The 11,196-nt window shown below is 33.8% G+C and overlaps 1 pseudogene; it reads left to right on the top strand.

The window, feature by feature from the left end:
• Positions 1 to 5,093: 5,093 nt before the first annotated feature.
• On the top strand, positions 5,094 to 10,504 carry LOC149219203 (uncharacterized; annotated as a pseudogene).
• Positions 10,505 to 11,196: the final 692 nt, after the last annotated feature.

Here is an 11,196-nt window from a genome sequence, read left to right as displayed (position 1 = left end):
GATAACTTTTCTATTTTAGAATAGGAAAAAGACAGAATAAAGCTAAAAAATGCTTTTGCCATATGTATGCATTGCATGAGCTTTGGTTGAGTGATTTTAGGATTTTTAGAGCATGCTAAGTTAATAAATTAAGAAGCCTCCAAGGCATTGAGCAAGAGTGTGAGGAGTGAGTGTGAGAAGTTCTCCTTGGGAGCCTTTGGGCAGTTTGTAAAAGGGCCATAGATTTGTATATCTGGCCATGAGTAGCAAGTTCTGTATAACCGTTTGTTTCCATGTGAATATAATTATGTTGAATTGAGTCCTGTATGAGCTTATTGACGTTTAATCAAATATGGAGATATGGTTCTGGTTGTAGAGACCGATGTCATATGACCTTGAATTTGCATGAAATGATTATGGTTCTTAATGTTCTTAATTTTCAATGCGCCATTGTGTATGTGCCGGTCGTCGAAGGCACCTTTCCGTATTGATTACTTTGATTCTTGTTCTATGGTGGCGCGCTTGTATGCGGTTTAATTCAAGTGTTGATGGCTTTGATTTTTATTTTATTGTCACGCATATATAACTCTTGGTAGTTTTCATTAAATGGCACAGCGGAAGCGCGGAACCGTGCAGACCTAACTATGTGTTTACTGCGTTCTGTACGTGGTTGAAACGTTGGAGCAGGCGACCTGGCATCCGAATACCTGAGGAGGAACGAAAGGCATTGGTTAAGCCATCGTTGAACAGCGTAACAAGGTGAGGCGAAAAGATATAAAAAATATATATCGCTGTATATATTGCGGATCTTTGTTTGCATCTTATCTGAATGTTGACCGAACAGTAATAAGAAAGAGGTATATATATGTTGGATGCGCATGTTTAAATCCATTTGAAGGTTCGTTGTATGTTTAATGACCGAGGAAAACCGATTCTATAAAACTATTGTGCCGGTGCTAGTTGCATAACGTAGATACTGTGGATATATGTATGACAGCATATATATTGTTATTATGTTGCGTTTGAACAGCAAGCCCTGTATTCTTAATAAAAATCCGCGTTGAAAAAAACCACATATGCAGTTGCGTAAATGAGTGGCGAGATACGCATTCGACTTATGTCGAACCGAACCAGCATGGAAATACATATAGCATCGGTCCCGAGTATATGAGTCCTTGCCAAGGTAACGCCCAGCTTATGTACTGACGCCGATATCAAAGCAGAAAGGAGAATATGTTGTAGAATTTCATGAAGAGTATTGTATGGTTTTCATAGCGTTACGTGTTAATACCAAGCGTGGTTTTTTTATTAATCTTGAGATTCAACATCATGAAATAAGCTTTTACATGCATGGTCAAAGAAAGATCCTGGTAGAAGTGGCCTGGGAGAGGCCTAGGCTACATCGTTCTCCTTGGGAGCCTTCGGGCAGTTTGTAAATATGATGCGGGAGCATCCAGCCAAAAAGGAAATTATTGTAAATAATAGTCATAGGGTCATGCATTATTCCAAATTAATTAGATATTCTCAAATAAAACTAGGAGAGCTTTTAGGCATAAAGGAGTGGATGTGGATCTTTAAGTGATAAGGATAACTTTTCTATTTTAGAATAGGAAAAAGACAGAATAAAGCTAAAAAGATGCTTTTGCCATATGTATGCATTGCATGAGCTTTAGTTGAGTGATTTTAGGATTTTTAGAGCATGCTAAGTTAATAAATTAAGAAGCCTCCAAGGCATTGAGCAAGAGTGTGAGGAGTGAGTGTGAGAAGTTCTCCTTGGGAGCCTGCGGGCAGTTTGTAAAAGGGCCATAGATTTGTATATCTGGCCATGAATGTAAAGCTCTTGTGAATGTTTGTCTTATGTAAATATGAGTATGTTATGTATGAGCATGATTGCTTAATGAATTCTAAGATATGGCATCATTGAATTTCCTTTGGTATATATTTCACTTTGTGGGCAGACAGCGTTTAGATGTTTAATTCTTTTATTGAATGGTGGCTCAGTTTATGTGCGTTGACAAAATTCCTTTTAAGGGATAATAGGTTTCAAGTTAAGTGGGTGTATATACCCAGCGATTCCTCCTTGAAGCGTTGCGCCCTACCAAAGAGATATTGCGGAGGAGCGTATGGTGAAAAGCCGTGTGTCCATGTTGTATGCGGTGGTAGGCAGTATGTGTAGGCTGTATGCAATGTGGTGTATAGCCTAACAAGGACCGAGGCAATTCAGTCGTTGTTTGGGCAATTACAGAAATAGATATATTAACCAAAACGGAATATAAGGTGGATATATACAGCAGTTAGTCCTTGAAGAGCTGCACCTTCCTACATGCGTGGCTGTGACATCTATACTTCGGTTGCAGGTGTGGTAATCGTTGGAGGCTGTGACATATATATTACTGAGCCGTCGGTTGAGATAATTGACAAATGATAAAGAGCTGAGGCGGAATTGCTGTGCATCGACTTTAAATTGCAGCAAGCAGTGATATATATAAACGCTGTATGTTGTATACTGTCCGGAAGTAATAAAAGAACAGCGAGCTATATGTGAGCTTTGTCGGTGATAAGGCGGTGTGGTATATAATCAAACCTTCAATTGAATTGAATGTGCCGTGGATATATATCCAAATTGTTAGAGTGAACGCGCGTGGATGTCCATACATACAAGGGATACATATAGGTTGTGTGCTTAAGTCCTCCAATGGGTGACTCTTTTAAGAGTTCCCTCAAAAGCCACGGGTTTTCTTGAAGAGTACTGTGCGAGTATGGTTATGATAGCACCGTGTGTTTAAAACAAGCATGGTTATAAAGTAGGAGATTATAACATCCTAAAATAAGCTTCCGAAAATTCAAGTGAACACTCTGGGTGTGTTAAAGTGCATGTTTTATATGCATGGTGATCGAAGATCCTGGTAATTGCGGCCTGGGAGCAGGCTGGGCTGCATCAACAAGAGCAGAAAATGAAGCCAATCAAAATTTGAATCATGGAAAACATGACTTGTCAAATAATTTAAATAAAAAAGCACGATAGGTTAAGTTTCGTAGGAAATAAAGAAGTCTATTCCATAAAATCAAATTAATCCACGATTTTCACATGAGGCTTGTATTCCATGTGCATGTAATGACTCCAAAGCAATGAAAGGATAGTCAATTTTATTTATTTTTAAACTGCTTCAAGGAACATGCCCTGGGGATTTTCCTCATAGAGAGTGGACTTTCTTCAGGTTAGATGAGAGGTCCATGTTGTTGTTATTTCACCAAAGTTGCAAGGAAAAAAATCTCATCCATCCTTTGAAACTTAGACACTCGATGATGACCTAACACTCCATTGATCTCACCAATGAACTAATGGCCCATATGCTAGGATAACCATGTTTGAAATTTTATAAAACTAGATCAAATATATGCCCGTGAGATTAAAAAACATGCATACTGACACATTGGAAGTTGTTCAAACTCTACGGACATATCTAGTGGTCGCCACTGAAAATGCCACCCATCAATATGAAAACCATGAAAGGAGAATATGATTTCCTTTCATATAAAAATAAAGGTATGGAAAACATGGACATCATTCACTTGAAGCAAAAAACTTAAATTTAACCTTAGTTGAGCATCTCAATAGAATATAAATGGGAAATGAGTTAATTTCCTTCTCAAATAGAAATGAGGTTTTTCAAGAACAACTTGTATTGAAAGAAGGAAATGCACAAATTGAAGACTTGAAAAGAATTCTTTTAGAAAAAAATGAAAAAATTTCTTTCTTGGAGAGACTAATTTTGGAGAAGAACTCATTAATATTAGTTTTTCAGAGGAAGAATGATGAATTGTTGTAGACAGTACATGTTGTCAGAGATTTTACAAAGAGGGGAGAAATTGAACATTAGGTAATGCTTAGTGACCTTGTGGGAAAAATCTAATATTATAAAATATTAAAGTGCTCATCAAGAGCTAGAACTGTTGAAATTTGACATGTCAGCAAAAATTTTGACTAGGAATTTCAATGCCATTTGTTTGCCATTTTTTCTTGCAGAAGGGAATAAATAAGACATAATGAATGTTTAGAGAAACATTTTTGGTCAATGCAGGAGGAAACTTATACAACTAATGGGACAACAAATATTGTTGAAGGCCATGTTACTAGAGACCCATATATGTCAGACAATTTCTCTATAGAGACTGTAGATATTATTCTAGAATCACCATTAAAAAGCATGTCAAAAGAGAAACTAATATCCCATTATATAAGGGTGGTGGCTGCTTTGAGAAGAGATAAAGAGATACTCATGTTTGGAAAAACAGAAGATATTTACAGGGTTAAGAGGAAATGCTTAAGAGAAAGAGACAATGGTAGAGAGATAGTTGCACTCAAAACAAATCTTGGTTATATGACTAAAAAATTGGATGAATTTATTAACGGGAATGAATAATTGGTTATGTCAAGAATATTTTTAGATGAGAAGTCTATGATTACATTTGAGGTCGAGGATGAATTGCAAGATGATAATACAAGTATGTTGGAGCTCATTGTAGGGGAAGAAAAGGAATCCAAAGAGTTATTTGATAGTATAGGATCATAACAGTCATTAAGAGAAGGTTACTTACTGGTGCAAATAGAAGAGTTAGACAATAAGAAGGAAGATATCAAAGAAATAAACAAGAATGAAATAGACATTCTGAGAATTTGTTTGGAAGAGACTATCAAGGACTGAACTATGTCCTTAAATTTGGCCATAATTCGCAAAGCTGAGGGAGCAGAAGGATATGCTTGAAGATATTTTTTGGGACAGAGATAGGATTTTGAGTTTAGCTATGAAGGAAAAACAACATCAGAAGAAGAAAATTATTTTCAGGGAGAAACTGCTAGAAGAGAAGGAAAATTAATATAAAAAACAATAAGATTTGTTGCACCAATCCCTGAAAGCATGCCAAGAGTGGAAGGAACAAAATAGTCTTCTTGAAACTCTAACACAAAAAAAGAGAGAGCCTTGAATTTATTGACAAAGGAACAGGAAGTGTTGAATAAGCAAGTCGTTTTGCTCGAGGGAGCTATCCAATAAACTAAAAATTGTACAAGTGTAGCCTCAAATGATTTGGAAGAAGCAAGGAATGAGAAGTTGATGCTTGAGGAAACTATTAGAGATAGTGAAAGAACCTTAGATCAACTTATGAATGAGGAAGTAAAGAGAATGGAACTTGAGCGAGTCATTACAAAGAAAGATATTACATCGACCTTTGCTCAAAAAATATTTGAAACTCAAACAAATGAAAAAGTTCTACTCAAAGAATGCCTTGAACAGAAGGAAGTGTCGCTTGAGTGGGCATTGATGCATATAAAGGGAAAAGAGAGAAAAGAGGGTTCTTTGAAGCAAAGGTGCAAAATCTTGAGGATTGCATCATAGACTTAAAAATAAATCAAAATCATAGTGAAATGCAATTAGCAAGGTATATTAGGAATGACATGGATGCATATTTGAAGTTTGAAGAAACGACATTGGAAAAACTCCATCAAAACTTCCTAAGGTAATGAAATTTGATTTTTAACATTTCTCAAATCATCAGTTTTCCTAACGTGGCTTGAAACATGACAACATTCATGGAAATTGTTGTTTAAGTTATTCTTTTACCAAAGTACACCTTTATCATCTATATATAAGGCATGTTCACTTGCATTAAAAGAAAAGTCTATTTATAATATTATACTAGAAAATACGATTATAGTTTTTCTTTTTAGATCAAGATTCTTTAAGTAAATTGTTCAAGTTGATCAATATTTTCTAACCCAAAAATATTTACACAAGTTGGAATTTCTGCATATGGCTAGTATTATGGGTTTCCAAAGTGTTATTTGTGTTTACTCTAGTCTTTGTAGATTACATGAATTTGTTTTTATGCAAATGAGTGGACACTGCAACTAATTGTTGTATGTAAGATTAGAGTATGATTATTCTTCCCTTCATTGTTTTGAAGATAAATGTCAGATTGTTCTCTTCTCAAGAGTTAAATTAGTTAAGGTTACTTGCATTAGCATTGGTAAATGTGCTTTCTCAGGGTGAAAGAAGTTGGGAAATAACTAATCATGCTTAGTGGGGTAGTCAATTCATTTGCGATAAAGGAGTCACACTACTACCATATTCCAAGCATGAATATGGGATATCATGGGATAAAACAAGACATAAAAAACCAAGGGAATCCAGATGTTAAGCCACCTCCACCTTCAAACTACTGTGATCTCACCAAAATGGGTCAAGAGATCACAAAACCAAAACAAGATTTGATTCCTCAAAATTCCTTCACCATCCCTTGAGGAATTTTCATGTCTCCACCAACCTGTCAAGAGCTTCCTGTAGAAAACCATCTCCACCTCCAACCCTTGGTAGTTTTCCTGAGACCACCTCACCTGAACCCAAAACCTTTCAGCAATCCAAAGCTCAACAAAAAATGAATCCCTTCACATTATCTAGAAAATGGCAAGGCAAGTTTAAAACCACTACCAAACATAGCAAAACCCATATCAATGACAATAATGAACCAAATACCCAAATGCATGAACCATGCATTCACACCTCAGCTAGGAAATCACACACACAACCTATTACCTACAAAATCTTCCTGTTGAAGTCACTGATCCAACCTTCTCCTTGCTTTCCTTTGCTTTTACTTGCTTTTCATTTGCTTGTTTGCTTATTTTCTCCTCTTGGTGCTCTTCTCTCTCTTTGAAACTAATTCCAAAGCCAAACTAACAAATGCTCAACTGACAAAAGCTGTGAGCTGAGCTGATCCTTAGAAGCTTTTCTATCATTGAGGCCTCTATTTTCTTCTTTGTCCTTCATATTCCTCTAATTTCTCTCTCATGCAAATTTGTGTCTCTTCACCTTCATTTTCTTCTATTTTCCTTTATTTTTCATAATTAAATGTCAATTATTATCTATTTTCTTTTGTCAATGCCTTTATCAATTTCCTTAGCCATAAATAAATAAACCAAAAGTGATGCCGAGTGGCATGACCTTGGGCTTATTTTGCCTTTTATTATCTTTTATTACATGAAATTTTAACCTGGGTTGACTAAGATCAAAATCTCAGAAAAGCTGCAATCTACTTTTCGCCATCGGGATCCATTCAACACCAAGAGCTGACCAATCTGACATTTTCGAAGACAACGAAGAGTAAAATGGTTTCAACTCCCACAGATTTTATTTTATATGATTAAAATTTTACTGATATTAGAACACAGTCCCTCTGTTGGTAGGCAGATAAACTGGTAATAGAATTATATCCTAAGAGAAAAACGAAATGAGTATATTGTCTAGCACATTGAAGTTGCAGGAAAAATATGTCAATGGAATACTTGATAAATATTTAAAATTTTTAAAACACCGGCTATGAAATGCCAAAACCATGATCACTTTAAAGAAAAATAAGACTAAGTCCTGCCATCGAGTCCACAAATTCCATTCACAAGATTGCTCAATTATATTACCTACAAATTCATATATTGCTTCTAATTCTAATTCTACTATTTAATCTAATTCCGCCCAGGCATTGGGATGAAAAATTGGCTCTGTGAAATGGATCGTTCGCAGAAATCCTATTTGTCCTTGACCTCGCAGTCTATGATTTTCGTGCAGAAGATCTAAATCCCAACAAAGTGCAGAAGTCTCGTTCCTGTCAATTATTTTATGGCTTAGGATCAAAATCCTGGAGAAGTTAAAATCGCCTTTTCGCCATTGGGATTCATTTAACACCTAACGCTGACCAATTTGGCATTTTCCAAGAGAACGAAGAGTAAAAGGGTTTGATTTTCCACAAAAATTTATTTTATGCGATAAATTATGCAATCATAGTCCGAAATTAATCTAAGTTAGGATAAAAAATTATTGCTTATAAATTACAAATTTTGCTAGGAAATTTGAAAAAAAAGGCAAACAAGCAAAATTCTAAACAAAGACTAATTTATTTTCAAAAGTATATTGAATTAAGGCGAAAGTTTAAACAAAATTGTAGTTTAGAATTAAAAAATGCAGGAGGCCTTCAGAGGTGTCCAGAGGGGTCGATTTGAGCGGAGGAAGGCGCGTCAAGATTTAAGGAAATGGTGTTTTACAAAGATAACCGTTGTCTCCCTGGTTGCAACCTTAAAAAATTCTAAATATAAATTGCATAGAGGACATATTTTCTAATCAAACGAAAGTTTTAAGGATGGATTTAATAAAATCTTTTATTAAGTTTAGTATTAAATTTAATATTAATATTAATTTTGCCCACGGGGTTTTGGATTGACGGTGAATGGGTGCCTTGTTAAGGCACTCCTTGTGATAGGTCACTGGTTCAAATACCCCGTGGGTACTTAGATTAGTCTTAACTTAGAAAAAAAAAATATATTAATATTAATATTAGTTTTATTAGCACAATTATATGAATAAATGTGGTTGATATAAGTTTAAAACATTATTGTCCATCATTTATATGTCAATCCGCATTTAAAAATGGTCAATCAATATAATATATTTTTTTGCTTTTGACGGGGTATTAGTTTGTTTTTCACCAAAAATTTATGACGTTTATCATAATTTAACATTAGTAATTCAATTTTTATTATTTTTTATTATTATTAAAATTTATTTTTTCGTAAGCTGATTGGTTGAGGTCTTATTATGGGTTGTTTAATAACTTCCATTTCTATTAATTACCAATTTTTTGTTTTTAGTTTTATTTCTTTTTTATTTAACTTTTTGATTTTTTCTTTTTCTTTTTCTATTATTTCTATTTTCATGAATTATAGTTTTTCACAATATTTTCAATTTAAGGTGACTTATTATTATATTAAAAATATATTTTAATAAATTTAATTATCTACAATTCTATATATTATTAAATATAAAAAACACACATATAAATATATGTATTTTAATATATTAGTTAATCATATTTTTAATTTTTGGTGATGACATTCAACTATATAATATTTTATTAGTTGTTTTATTTTTGTGATGAAAACTGTTTTGTTATTTTTTTGTTTCATTAAACTATATTTAAACTAAGAGAAAGGTACTAACTACTGTGTAGTCCTCATTAATATTAGTATTATTTATATTAAAAACTCTAATATCATTAATAATATTAATATTATTAATATTAAATACTTATTTAATATTAAATGATAGCAAAAAAATATTTATTTATTAATGTAATTGTGTTAATAAATTTTTAAAACTGTGATATCAATAAAATACAAATAAGACGATATACCAAAAAAAAAAAAAACCTCTTGTAATTTTCAAACTTAACATGTGATGACGGTGCATATTAATTGTATGATTATGATATTAATTTTTTTAATTCAGAAGTTTTACTATAGTGTAAACGACAAGCATCCGAAAGAATACTTCAAACCCACTCATCTGCAATAAATTTGAGCAGGAAACAATTTTGTAGTATTCAAACTTGTCCTTCGATAAAGCTTTTGATGATGAAAGATGGACAACGAACCGTTGATTATGATATTGATTTTTTAAATCTATGCCTTATATTATAAGGTAAACCACGACAAACATATGAAAAAATATTTCAAACTACTCATCTGCTATGACTTGGGACGATTTCTTTTTTAATTTTTAGATCGCAGAGTTTGCTTATCATGCCAATTGAATGCATTAAAATTAATATAAAACACTATTCGCTTCATGAATCGCCATAACCAGCTCAAGACACGTTGAAATGGCATTTTTAAGAATATACTAATATGACGAAAGGAGCCGGGAACGCGTGATATTCATTTACGTGTTCATGGCGTAAGGGAATGATTGCGTGAAGGAAGTCACAAGTTTTATAAAGGGTCGTAAATGAAAATTGCTTTATGGTTATCCAATGACCTCAACATAAACTTAACCTAATTAAAATATGTATAAACATTATTTATTTTTAAATAAAAAATTAATTTTAATTTATTTTTTAATAAAAGTTATTTGATTTTACCAATTATCATCATAAAAATTAAGTGTATCTATCTTACTTTTTAGGATGATACACAAATTTGCCTATCTCTTAAATTGCCCGTTACACTTCCTAAAAAGCACATAAATTTGATTGAGTTGAGAGACTTATTCTACTGCTTAGTATGATGCGTAAGAATGTCAGTCTATCATCATAGTAAAAAAAAAAATCATGTGAAGACTCATGTTAGATCCGTATTTAAGATGGATCTATGATGGTAGTAAAGAAAATTGACCATTTATCATTCACATAACTTCACATATCACATATTTGCTAAACGGTGACAAAGCATGGAAAAAGTGTAGGAGAAGTTGTTATTCTCAATATTACGAATCAGTTAAATAAAATTATATTGGAAATGTCAGTGATTACTTGCTAACTGGTGACAAAGAATGAAACATGTGTAGCAGGGGTGACAAAGAATGAAACATATGTGGCAGAGGTAGCTTTTCTCAATATTATGAATCAGTTAAATAAGATTGGATTGGAGACCTCAGTAATAGATGACTGCAATGACACTGAACTAAGTTGGACTAATTGAAACTGAACTAGGACACTTGGATTGACAGATGTGTTAGGCAACTAAAACTAAACTAAAACACTTTGATGGACAGATGTGTTAGGCAACTGAAACTAAACTAAAACACTTGGATAGACAAATATGCTGCCTAGCAAGTAACTGGAATTAAATTTTCCAACAACCTAGAGTAAATTACCTCTAAAGAAATCTAAAATCGAGGGCTATATATATATATATAAATTCTCAGCCATCACGGCCAAATCAACAAAAGAAAAAAGTTGTGTTTCCTTGATATATGCAAAAGCATGGAGAAAGACGCAGAGAAGCTCCAGTTACTCGGCCCCTTTGAAATTGTGAGAGAGGCCTGCAACATCCTTCGATCATCCTGCATCAAACTACTAGGGAAATTCACCCTCGGTTTGCTTCTTCCCCTTTCTTTTGCTGTCCTGAGTCACACCCTTGTCTCAGAACCTCTGCTCCGTAAAATAGGCTGGAACGGAGTTATATTCAATTATCAAATGGAGATTGGTAGCTACACCAGAGACGGCACCCTCTGGGAGTTGACCTCGGGATCGAGAGAGCTTATCGTATTTATGTCGGTGGTCACAGTCTTCATTTATGCTTTCAGGATATTAGCCACAGCCACGGTGGTATACACAGTGGCCTCCGTCTACACTGCCGATGCCAAGGATCTGTCATACGGGAAAGTTATA

The sequence above is a fragment of the Pinus tabuliformis genome, chromosome Q, assembly GCF_031772625.1.
Source record: "Pinus tabuliformis cultivar Carrire ecotype Pingquan chromosome Q, CPIR1, whole genome shotgun sequence".
Lineage (NCBI taxonomy): Eukaryota > Viridiplantae > Streptophyta > Pinopsida > Pinales > Pinaceae > Pinus > Pinus tabuliformis.
This window is presented reverse-complemented; position numbering and strand designations above follow the sequence as displayed.